We start from the raw sequence: 12,279 nt of genomic DNA on the forward strand, positions 1-12,279 counted from the left end.
ATTGACGGTATGTCCGATAGGACTTAAGCTTTAGGGACAAGTCACCATTATCCTCCTCTGTAGGTCACGTTACCTCAGCGTAACCCAAAAAACGACAACTGTGCCAACGGCAGCCATCTTAGTAAGTAGGACACTATGTCGATCATGGTGAACGGGAGTCTACTAAGAGTAATTCGGCAGAGGTCCACCAACTTAGGCCCGGTTCACATCTGCGTTCGGGTTTCTGTTCGGGGCTTCCACTTGGTGACCCCTAAATGGAAACCTATACTCATAGAAAAGCGCTTACCTCGGAAAACACTCAGACCCCATAGACTATAATGCCGCGTGGTTTCCGTTCGTTTTACACATGAAACATGCGGTGAGAAAAGTGCCGCTTGCAGGGATTTTCTCTCCGCATGTTTCGTGCGAAAACCAAGCAGAAGCCACAATGATCCCATTATAGTCTATGGGGTCCGTGTGTTTTCCCAGGTAACCGCTTTTCTAAGAGTATAGGTTTCCATTCTGGGGGTCCCCAAGCGGACTCCCTGAACGGAAACCCGAATGCAGATGTGAACCGGGCCTAAGGCTATATGAACACCACTAAACATGCCGCTGATGTTCTAAAGTCCTCACACTTTTGATAGTCCTTACATGCTCTGTAGTCCTCACATGTTCTAAAGTTCTCACATGTTTGGTAGTCCTCAGATATTCCATAGCCCTACATGTTTTATGGTCCTCAGATATTTTACAGTCCTTACATGTTCTATAGCCCTCACAAGTCCTTACATATCGTGCAGCCCTTAAAGGTCGTGGACTCCCTAAGTCAAACCGCCAACTCAACCATGTGCTGTCACCAGGCCGTGACTGCCGCTTGCACGCCACCTGTGCATCCGCAGCCCCATTCATTGAGGCCAGTGAGCATGAGTCGCAAAACGGACAGGAATAGGACCTGCCCTGAATTTTGCTCCCAGCTCACGTCCCCATACGCCAGACCATGAAAATACAGGTCTTGTGTATGGGGTCATAGAAATGAACGGCTCAGTGTGTTAGCTGTGAAAAACACAGAAAACACATTGACTGTGCACATGGTCGTAGGCATGAAGCCGAACTCCAGCCATGACTTCAGAAGCGGTAACGCTCCTCTATTTTGTGCAAAATCTAGTGACTGACCTCCTATGGAAGTAAATATGTAAAAAAATTATAAATCTATGTAATCAATAATTGTATCTTATCATTAAGAATAATTCAGCATTTTATATTGAAGTCAGTAACTTTTTTATCGACCATAACTCCTACCACAAAGCTCCACATACACAATCCTTACATCTTCTATTGTCCTCTCCTATATACAGTCCTTACATCTTCTATTGTCCTCTCCTATATACAGTCCTTACATCTTCTATTGTCCTCTCCTATATACAGTCCTTACATCTTCTATTGTCCTCTCCTATATACAGTGCTTACATCTTCTATTGTCCTCTCCTATATACAATCCTTACATCTTCTGTTGTCCTCCCCTATATACAGTCCCTACATCCTCAATTGTCCCCCTATATACAGTCCTTACACCTTCTATTGTCCTCCCCTATATACAGTCCTTACATCTTCTATTGTCCTCCCCTATATACAGTCCTTACACCTTCTATTGTCCTCCCCTATATACAGTCCTTACACCTTCTATTGTCCTCCCCTATATACAGTCCTTACATCCTCTATTGTCCCCCTATATACAGTCCTTACACCTTCTATTGTCCTCCCCTATATACAGTCCTTACATCTTCTATTGTCCTCTCCTATATACAGTCCTTACATCTTCTATTGTCCTCTCCTATATACAGTGCTTACATCTTCTATTGTCCTCTCCTATATACAGTCCTTACATCTTCTATTATCCTCCCCTATATACAGTCCTTACATCCTCTATTGTCCTCCCCTATATACAGTCCTTACATCTTCTATTGTCCTCCCCTATATATAATCCTTACATCCTCTATTGTCCTCCCCTATATACAGTCCTTACATCCTCTATTGTCCCCCTATATACAGTCCTTACACCTTCTATTGTCCTCCCCTATATACAGTCCTTACATCTTCTATTGTCCTCCCCTATATACAGTCCTTACATCTTCTATTGTCCTCTCCTATATACAGTCCTTACATCTTCTATTGTCCTCTCCTATATACAGTGCTTACATCTTCTATTGTCCTCTCCTATATACAGTCCTTACATCTTCTATTATCCTCCCCTATATACAGTCCTTACATCCTCTATTGTCCTCCCCTATATACAGTCCTTACATCTTCTATTGTCCTCCCCTATATATAATCCTTACATCTTCTATTGTCCTCCCCTATATACAGTCCTTACATCTTCTATTGTCCTCCCTTATATACAGTCCTTACATCCTCTATTGTCCTCCCCTATATACAGTCCTTACATCCTCTATTGTCCTCCCCTATATACAGTCCTTACATCCTCTATTGTCCTCCCCTATATACAGTCCTTACATCTTCTATTGTCCTCCCCTATATACAGTCCTTACATCTTCTATTGTCCTCCCCTATATACAGTCCTTACATCTTCTATTGTCCTCCCTTATATACAGTCCTTACATCCTCTATTGTCCTCCCCTATATACAGTCCTTACATCCTCTATTGTCCTCCCCTATATACAGTCCTTACATCCTCTATTGTCCTCCCCTATATACAGTCCTTACATCTTCTATTGTCCTCCCCTATATATAATCCTTGCATCTTCTATTGTCCTCCCCTATATACAGTCCTTACATCTTCTATTGTCCTCCCCTATATATAATCCTTACATCTTCTATTGTCCTCCCCTATATACAGTCCTTACATCTTCTATTGTCCTCCCCTATATACAGTCCTTACATCTTCTATTGTCCTCCCCTATATACAGTCCTTACATCCTCTATTGTCCTCCCCTATATACAGTCCTTACATCTTTTATTGTCCTCCCCTATATACAGTCCTTACATCTTCTATTGTCCTCCCCTATATACAGTCCTTACATCTTTTATTGTCCTCCCCTATATACAGTCCTTACATCCTCTATTGTCCTCCCCTATATACAGTCCTTACATCTTTTATTGTCCTCCCCTATATACAGTCCTTACATCTTCTATTGTCCTCTCCTATATACAGTCCTTACATCTTCTATTGTCCTCTCCTATATACAGTCCTTACATCTTCTATTGTCCTCCTCTATATACAGTCCCTACATCCTCAATTGTCCCCCTATATACAGTCCTTACACCTTCTATTGTCCTCCCCTATATACAGTCCTTACATCTTCTATTGTCCTCCCCTATATACAGTCCTTACACCTTCTATTGTCCTCCCCTATATACAGTCCTTACACCTTCTATTGTCCTCCCCTATATACAGTCCTTACATCCTCTATTGTCCCCCTATATACAGTCCTTACACCTTCTATTGTCCTCCCCTATATACAGTCCTTACATCTTCTATTGTCCTCTCCTATATACAGTCCTTACATCTTCTATTGTCCTCTCCTATATACAGTGCTTACATCTTCTATTGTCCTCTCCTATATACAGTCCTTACATCTTCTATTATCCTCCCCTATATACAGTCCTTACATCCTCTATTGTCCTCCCCTATATACAGTCCTTACATCTTCTATTGTCCTCCCCTATATATAATCCTTACATCCTCTATTGTCCTCCCCTATATACAGTCCTTACATCCTCTATTGTCCCCCTATATACAGTCCTTACACCTTCTATTGTCCTCCCCTATATACAGTCCTTACATCTTCTATTGTCCTCCCCTATATACAGTCCTTACATCTTCTATTGTCCTCTCCTATATACAGTGCTTACATCTTCTATTGTCCTCTCCTATATACAGTCCTTACATCTTCTATTGTCCTCCCCTATATACAATCCTTACATCTTCTATTGTCCTCCCCTATATACAGTCCTTACATCTTCTATTGTCCTCTCCTATATACAGTCCTTACATCTTCTATTGTCCTCTCCTATATACAGTGCTTACATCTTCTATTGTCCTCTCCTATATACAGTCCTTACATCTTCTATTATCCTCCCCTATATACAGTCCTTACATCCTCTATTGTCCTCCCCTATATACAGTCCTTACATCTTCTATTGTCCTCCCCTATATATAATCCTTACATCTTCTATTGTCCTCCCCTATATACAGTCCTTACATCTTCTATTGTCCTCCCTTATATACAGTCCTTACATCCTCTATTGTCCTCCCCTATATACAGTCCTTACATCCTCTATTGTCCTCCCCTATATACAGTCCTTACATCCTCTATTGTCCTCCCCTATATACAGTCCTTACATCTTCTATTGTCCTCCCCTATATACAGTCCTTACATCTTCTATTGTCCTCCCCTATATACAGTCCTTACATCTTCTATTGTCCTCCCTTATATACAGTCCTTACATCCTCTATTGTCCTCCCCTATATACAGTCCTTACATCCTCTATTGTCCTCCCCTATATACAGTCCTTACATCCTCTATTGTCCTCCCCTATATACAGTCCTTACATCTTCTATTGTCCTCCCCTATATATAATCCTTGCATCTTCTATTGTCCTCCCCTATATACAGTCCTTACATCTTCTATTGTCCTCCCCTATATATAATCCTTACATCTTCTATTGTCCTCCCCTATATACAGTCCTTACATCTTCTATTGTCCTCCCCTATATACAGTCCTTACATCTTCTATTGTCCTTCCCTATATACAGTCCTTACATCTTCTATTGTCCTCCCCTATATACAGTCCTTACATATTCTATTGTCCTCCCCTATATACAGTCCTTACATCTTCTATTGTCCTCCCCTATATACAGTCCTTACATCCTCTATTGTCCTCCCCTATATACAGTCCTTACATCTTTTATTGTCCTCCCCTATATACAGTCCTTACATCCTCTATTGTCCTCCCCTATATACAGTCCTTACATCTTTTATTGTCCTCCCCTATATACAGTCCTTACATCTTCTATTGTCCTCTCCTATATACAGTCCTTACATCTTCTATTGTCCTCCCCTATATACAGTCCTTACATCTTCTATTGTCCTCCCCTATATACAGTCCTTACATCCTCTATTGTCCTCCCTATATACAGTCCTTACATCTTCTATTTTCCTTCCCTATATACAGTCCTTATGTCTTTTATTGTCTTCCCCTATATACAGTCCTTACATCTTCTATTGTCCCCCCTATATACAGTGCTTATATCTTCTATTGTCCCCCCTATATACAGTCCTTATATGTTCTATTGTCCTCCCCTATATACAGTCCTTACATCTTCTATTGTCCTCCCCTATATACAGTCCTTACATCCTCTATTGTCCTCCCCTATAAACAAGATATAAGGACTGTGTATCCCGCTCATATCTGTTACACATAGGTTTGTTTCCTACACTATGACCACCTGGGTACAAACTCAATAGCCAGGTATTTGTGCCTTTAATTCGTGCGGCGTTGACCAACACACAGAGGACTTAAAGGCTTACAGGGGATCAAAGACCTATTCAGGCTCCTACTTCTAAGAACTGTCCAGAGTCATAAGTTCATATTAAAGTAAAATGTCTCCTTTAAAGAGGCAGCCTATACATAGGTGGTGCAGAGGTGGCCATTACACCAGGTGGGCCTGCTTCCTTACATGTGGGCCTGGTTCCTTACAGGTGGGCCTGGTTCCTTACAGGTGGGCCTGGTTCCTTACAGGTGGGCCTGCTTCCTTACAGGTGGGCCTGGTTCCTTACAGGTGGGCCTGGTTCCTTACAGGTGGGCCTGTTCCTTACAGGTGGGCCTGTTCCTTACAGGTGGGCCTGCTTCCTTACAGGTGGGCCTGCTTCCTTACAGGTGGGCCTGGTTCCTTACAGGTGGGCCTGTTCCTTACAGGTGGGCCTGCTTCCTTACAGGTGGGCCTGGTTCCTTACAGGTGGGCCTGTTCCTTACAGGTGGGCCTGCTTCCTTACAGGTGGGCCTGGTTCCTTACAGGTGGGCCTACTCCTTACAGGTGGGCCTGTTCCTTACAGGTGGGCCTGCTTCCTTACAGGTGGGCCTGGTTCCTTACAGGTGGGCCTGCTTTCTTACAGGTGGGCCTGCTTCCTTACAGGTGGGCCTGGTTCCTTACAGGTGGGCCTGTTCCTTACAGGTGGGCCTGATTCCTTACAGGTGGGCCTGATTCCTTACAGGTGGGCCTGTTCCTTACAGGTGGACCTGGTTCCTTACAGGTGGGCCTGGTTCCTTACAGGTGGGCCTGCTTTCTTACAGGTGGGCCTGCTTCCTTACAGGTGGGCCAAGGAAATATAAGAGAAGGCTAAACCCAGCGGTGCAGCTTTATATAGGTATAGAGGTTGTAGTCGCACCCGGGCCCTGGTGCCCAAGAAGGTCTTGAAATCTTCCTATCCCATAGAAATATCTTTATAAACATTATAAATGGCTCCTGGTAGGCGCGGGCCCTGATACCGATTTTGCGTTGAAGCACATCAGGTAATGCCTCTGAGACCCAAAAGTTTAAAAAAAACTTAGAAATTCGTCTTAAAGGGAGTCTGTCATTGGCAAAGACTATTTTACCATCTTTATTCTCTGCTTACTCAATAGTTCATGGAGTTCCAGCAGCCAGGCCCCTAGATGTCAGGGCCCAACAGGTTGGGAGGGCAATGGTGGTCTAAGTAAACATATTTCACCCTTGTGAAGGACGGGATAGGCAGGTGGTACACTGTGTCTTGTACAAAGGCCTTCTTAGAATATGCCCCATTGCCATATCCAATCTGTAGATCGATGGGGGTGGAAAGCGTCAATGGAAAGTCCAAGATTTCTTGGTAGACCATAGCTTGTCAGGGCACCGGCAGCCATAACCTCTGTCATCAGAAAATGAGGGCATATCCTAGTGATATACCATCACTTTCTAAGTGGAAGCACCCCTTTAAGAAGGAACCTTCCCTAACTTCTCTAAGAAAATACTTGCCCAAAACATCCCAGTGACTCCCACAAGAATAAGTGACCTCCCAGAGTCCGTAAAGAGTGGTCAAATCTCCCTTGACTGGTGGATACTCTTGATGATATTACAGGTGGAGGAGAGTCATGATACACAACAAAATGGGGGTGTTGAACACTACAAGGGGGCATGGCTACCTGAAAATTTTCCTGTGATGCTCCCACGCATTCATCAATGAGTTCTCAAGTATGACCTAAAAGCAGAAACCCCCATTTAAAGGGGCTGTCCCATCTCGACAACATGTTCTCTTAGCGATGACCCACGATGAGTCTGACGGACGAATTCGTGGTTATAGCTGTGGCTGTCTTCTAAATCCTTCAGAGTTACTTTATAGGTCTTGAGTCGCTATTTTAGGTCTTGATCATATGAGTACAGGGTGTACTAATGGGATAAATCCCTTGATCATATTGAAGTACAATGGTGGGAAAGGGAGGATGCAGGGAATTCAGTTTCCCTACAGCTTCCCTTCCAGATCATCAGTAGACACAGACTGGTCATACACGTTTGACCTGTGAGATACCCCCACTTGTAGTCGTGGTCCAGGGTAGAACCATGATATAGTCAGTCTAACCTTGGCAAAAGAACGCCAGTGATTCAACAATAGAATGGTAATGGAGCAACACTTGCAAACATCTCTCATGAAGAAGTGTTCCACCTTAAGGCAATAAAATATTCATATGCCCGATGCACAAAGTCTCCAAACAAGTGTCCTTGAGCAGTTATCTTGCTCAATTCCTTAAGTATTATCCATGAGTTAGTTCTTAAGCAAAGGTTTTTATGGGCACGCTAATGGAGGTTCAGAAGGAGCATCGGAGGTGGCCCAGACTGAGGTATCTACCCACACTGTCCATTTGTGATACATCATCTGAACTTTGGAGAACACCATGGAAGGTTGTCAACCTAACACCTTCAGACCCATCCTGCCGAAGCAGATCGACTCATAGAGATACTACGAAGGGTTATACCTCAGAGCGTGCTTGGCCAAACCCCATTCATGGCATGAGAAGAGAGAAACAGCATCAAGTATGTAACACACACTCAAAAACTCTCCGAAAACATCCAGGAGGTGCCATCAAAGAAGAAAAACCTACTGGAGTCCAAGAAGAGCGTTAATATCTACCAAACCCAGTGGAATGCTCCGGCATCTGCCTGGCTCACAGTCTAGTTATACCATACGTGACATGGGCACTTTATATGTCTGTCATGTCACATAAACGGGGCTTGTCCGGGACCTGCTACCACGTTTCGAACCCCTGAACCAGCATAATGTCCTTATTCAGCAGCAACCCCAAATCTGGTGACCACAAGCTTGTCCTCCAATCTGTTCACCCATTTGCTTAACTATATGTCCGCTGGAGAAGAATCATGACTCTTCTCCAGCAGCACTCCGCGCAAGCGCCAATATGACTAGCGAGTGAATACCTCACTCCACTGAACAGGCGCAGTACACTCTACAGCTTCAACAGCGAATGCATCTTGAAGAGTCATGATGGCAGCCGTAGGTCTTCTCCAGGAGACCAGGCATAGTGTAGGATTGGTGTCACCAGGTTTGGGGACCTGCACTCCTGCAGCATAAAGACATGCTATTGGTTTATGGGCACCTGGTGACATGTTCCCTGTAAGGCAAAATATACAAAGATGGTTTCACCACCTTACAAGTGCATAGCTGTTCCTCTTGGCCTTCCCATATAATATAGATATGGGACCAAGCTGGTCACCAGCAGGAAGGACTTGCTGCTGGTTTAGGGGCTCCAAATCTGGTGATACATTCCTTATAAGGCGTATACAGGTGTTGGTTTCTCAACCTTACAAGCCGACAGCTGTATCTCCTGATCTGATCATTGAATATGAATATAAGCTGGTCGCTGGCATGAAGAACATACTACTGGTTTAGTGGCCCCAAATCTGGTGACAGGTTCACTTGAGAACAAAATATAGGGGGCTGGTTTTACCACCATACGGGCCGACAGGTGTTTCTCTTCATCTTCACATTCAGTAGGGAGATTGCTGCAGAAATCTCAACCTTGGAACAAAAGTATCTGACAACTCGATCTTTCTTTACCCAAACGTCGGCCGGCCGTAGACTGATAGTCAGGAGGCCACAAACACATAGTATGGACTTGAAATCGGCAGATTCTACTGAGATTACAGCAGCCTATACTCTGCTCATGATCCTTGACAGGTTCCTACATTGGGATTCTGACTGATATCCAACCCAGGGCCTTCAAGACCCTTTATCCAGGTCTGGCATCAATGACCCCTGCGGTGCAGTGCAGCAGGACCCTGATAATCCTGGTTCACAGCTACAGTCCATAAACAGCAGCCTGCATTCTGCTCATGACCCTCGCTATGGACATGAGATGAGGGTCCACACATTGGATTTCTGATTGATATCCTACCCAGGGCCCACAAGACCCTTGATCCAGGTTTGACATCAGTGACCTCTGTTGTGTTGCGGTGCAGCAGGGCCCTGGTAATCCCGGCTCACACACACAATACGAGTGACCTTCCACTGATCCCGCAGACGGAGGTCGCTGCTCAGTTTACCCGCTGTCCCAGCCAAATCCACTCCAGTATTAGCATCACTTGGGAGACAAAACAGCTAGAGAAGGGAACCATTACTACAGAGTATTATCCAAAGCGTACAGACTGAAATATAGACGGATATAGCAGTACTGAATTCGGCACGCAACTTTTTGAGGCGGCATTTTAATATGATCTATGTCATGTAGTATGTTCCCTGCAATCCTATGTAAATCATATTACAATGTATACAAGATATAATAGCTCTGCTACATCTCTACGATATGATATGGCTACCGTTTCTGGTGGCCTTAAAGGGAGTGTGTCACCAGAATCCAGAATGCCAATCCAGCCCCGTAGATAGATAGGGTAGGGTCACCTGACTGAAACGGTGTTTACCCCTTGTGAATGGCTACCTCCACTGCCGAGATATCGCTGTTTGTATCAATCATTTGCAGCCATATGGGCGCTGCCATTGCTGCAAAGAGCTCATTTACATATTGACAAAAACAGCAATATCTTGGCAACGGAGAAACCGATTCACAAGGGAACAACACTGTTTTATTCAGACGACCATAATCTATCTATCTGCGGGGCTACTTTGATATGCTGGTTATGGCGACACACTCCCTTTAAGTCCTTTTTGGCTCATAGAAGGGACATTTTAACTATTACAATGTCTAAAGTCTGGAGCCGGGTCCTGAAAAATTCTCAGCCGTCGGCACAAAAGCTGCCATTGTAATCAATAGACAACATGTGTATCCATTTATCACAATGAGGCCTTGTGTATAGCCTGAGGGGGGGGGGCTCTGGACACTACAACCAATCATGAGCTTGGGGAGAGGTCGCTATAGTATGAGAAAGGATGACCCTACCCAGTGATTGATGAAAGTGACCGCGGTCATAGGAGGGCTACAGGAAATATTTGTGGTTAAAGGGTCACGTCTGGTTACAATACGCCTGTGTGAATGAGGCCTAACTCTACTGTTCACAAGTCACTCCGCAATCGAATGCCCCAAGTCTTACTGTTTACAGCTGAAATCCATGTAATCCAAGAATCTCCATCGTAAGTGACAGTATAGTAGACTGTGACAATAGGACAAGTGGAAAGAACAGAATATACAAGGCCCAAAACCAACCGGACCAGACCCCCAGACTACCGGTCATGGCAATGGTCACTACATGAACACTCTCTACTAGAGGACGCGAGACAGACGTATGGAGAAGAATACGGGATACAGAGTCCCCGGCCGCAGTCACCGTACAGCAGGAGCTGACACTGCAAATAGCAGAGAGGCCGGGCCCGCAGATACACATTCTTCCGCCTATTACTCTGGGACTTGTCTTTGTCACAGGCTTGTGCCATGGAATAATGTCATGGATATTCTGCCACACAACAGGAAGACTGAGATTAACCCGTCTAATAGACACATGGATGTATGGATGGATGGATAGAGATAGATAGATAGATAGATAGATAGATAGATAGATAGATAGATAGATAGATAGATAGGACATAGATAGATAGATAGATAGATAGATAGATAGGACATAGATAGATAGATAGATAGATAGATAGATAGATAGGAGATAGATAGATAGATAGATAGATAGATAGATAGATAGGACATAGATAGATAGATAGATAGATAGATAGATAATAGATAGATAGATAGATAGATAGATAGATAGATAGGAGATAGATAGATAGATAGATAGATAGATAGATAGATAGATAGATAGATAGGACATAGATAGATAGATAGATAGATAGATAGGAGATATATAGATAGATAGATAGATAGATAGATAGATAGATAGGAGATAGATAGATAGATAGATAGATAGATAGATAGATGATAGATAGATAGATAGATAGATAGATAGACAGAACAAAATATAACTAGATGAATGAAGAGATAGAGTGAATGTAGATACTTGGATACACAAAGAGAGAAATAGATGGGAAGATGGAGAGATAGACAGAAATATAGACAGGTAGACAAAAACAACAGAGACTGATAACTAGATAGACACTGATACAAGGAAATTTAGATAGATAGATAGATAGATAGATAGATAGATAGATAGATAGCAACATAAATACATAGATAAATATGACATAGAACTCAAGAAAAAGGAGTAGAGAAGCAAAATTGTTGAAAGATACATTGGTAAAAATTGAGAAAGAAATAAAAGATTGGATGATAGGTCACAAGAAAAAGAAGGAAAGAAATATAGACACATAGATAAATATTACATAGAGAGAAATCTAACAAGAGTGATAGATATGAGCAAAAGACTAAAGAAAAGATAGATAGAAAGAAAGAAAGAAAGAAAGAAAGAAAGAAAGAAAGAAAGAAAGAAAATATCTCAAGAAGGTTGAACGATATAAGATAGATAGATAGATAGATAGATAGATAGATAGATAGATAGGAGATAGAGAGATAGATAGATAGATAGATAGATAGGAGATAGATAGATAGATAGATAGATAGATAGATAGATAGATAGATGAATGCTCATGTCCCGGTCATCAGCGCTTACAATCCAATATACAGCATATTTGGGTAGTGACCAAAAAGTTCCTTTTTCGGTTCCATTGGTGACCACGCCATGGGGTGCAGATGGCGGACAAGTTGAGGTTGCCATATTATATATATACCTTACCATACAGACAAATAATGCCGGCAAGCAGGCGGTGACTACTCTTACTTTACAAGCCATTCAAAACAACGTCAA

At 43.0% G+C, this 12,279-nt stretch overlaps 1 protein-coding gene across 8 annotated transcripts in view; it reads right to left on the reverse strand.

The window, feature by feature from the left end:
- Window positions 1-12,279, reverse strand: part of BICD1 (BICD cargo adaptor 1) — a 108,182-nt gene that overhangs the window by 95,276 nt on the left and 627 nt on the right. The gene's annotated exons all lie outside the window — the stretch shown is intronic.

Source organism: Leptodactylus fuscus, chromosome 5, assembly GCF_031893055.1.
Source record: "Leptodactylus fuscus isolate aLepFus1 chromosome 5, aLepFus1.hap2, whole genome shotgun sequence".
In the NCBI taxonomy this organism is placed as follows: Eukaryota; Metazoa; Chordata; class Amphibia; order Anura; family Leptodactylidae; genus Leptodactylus; species Leptodactylus fuscus.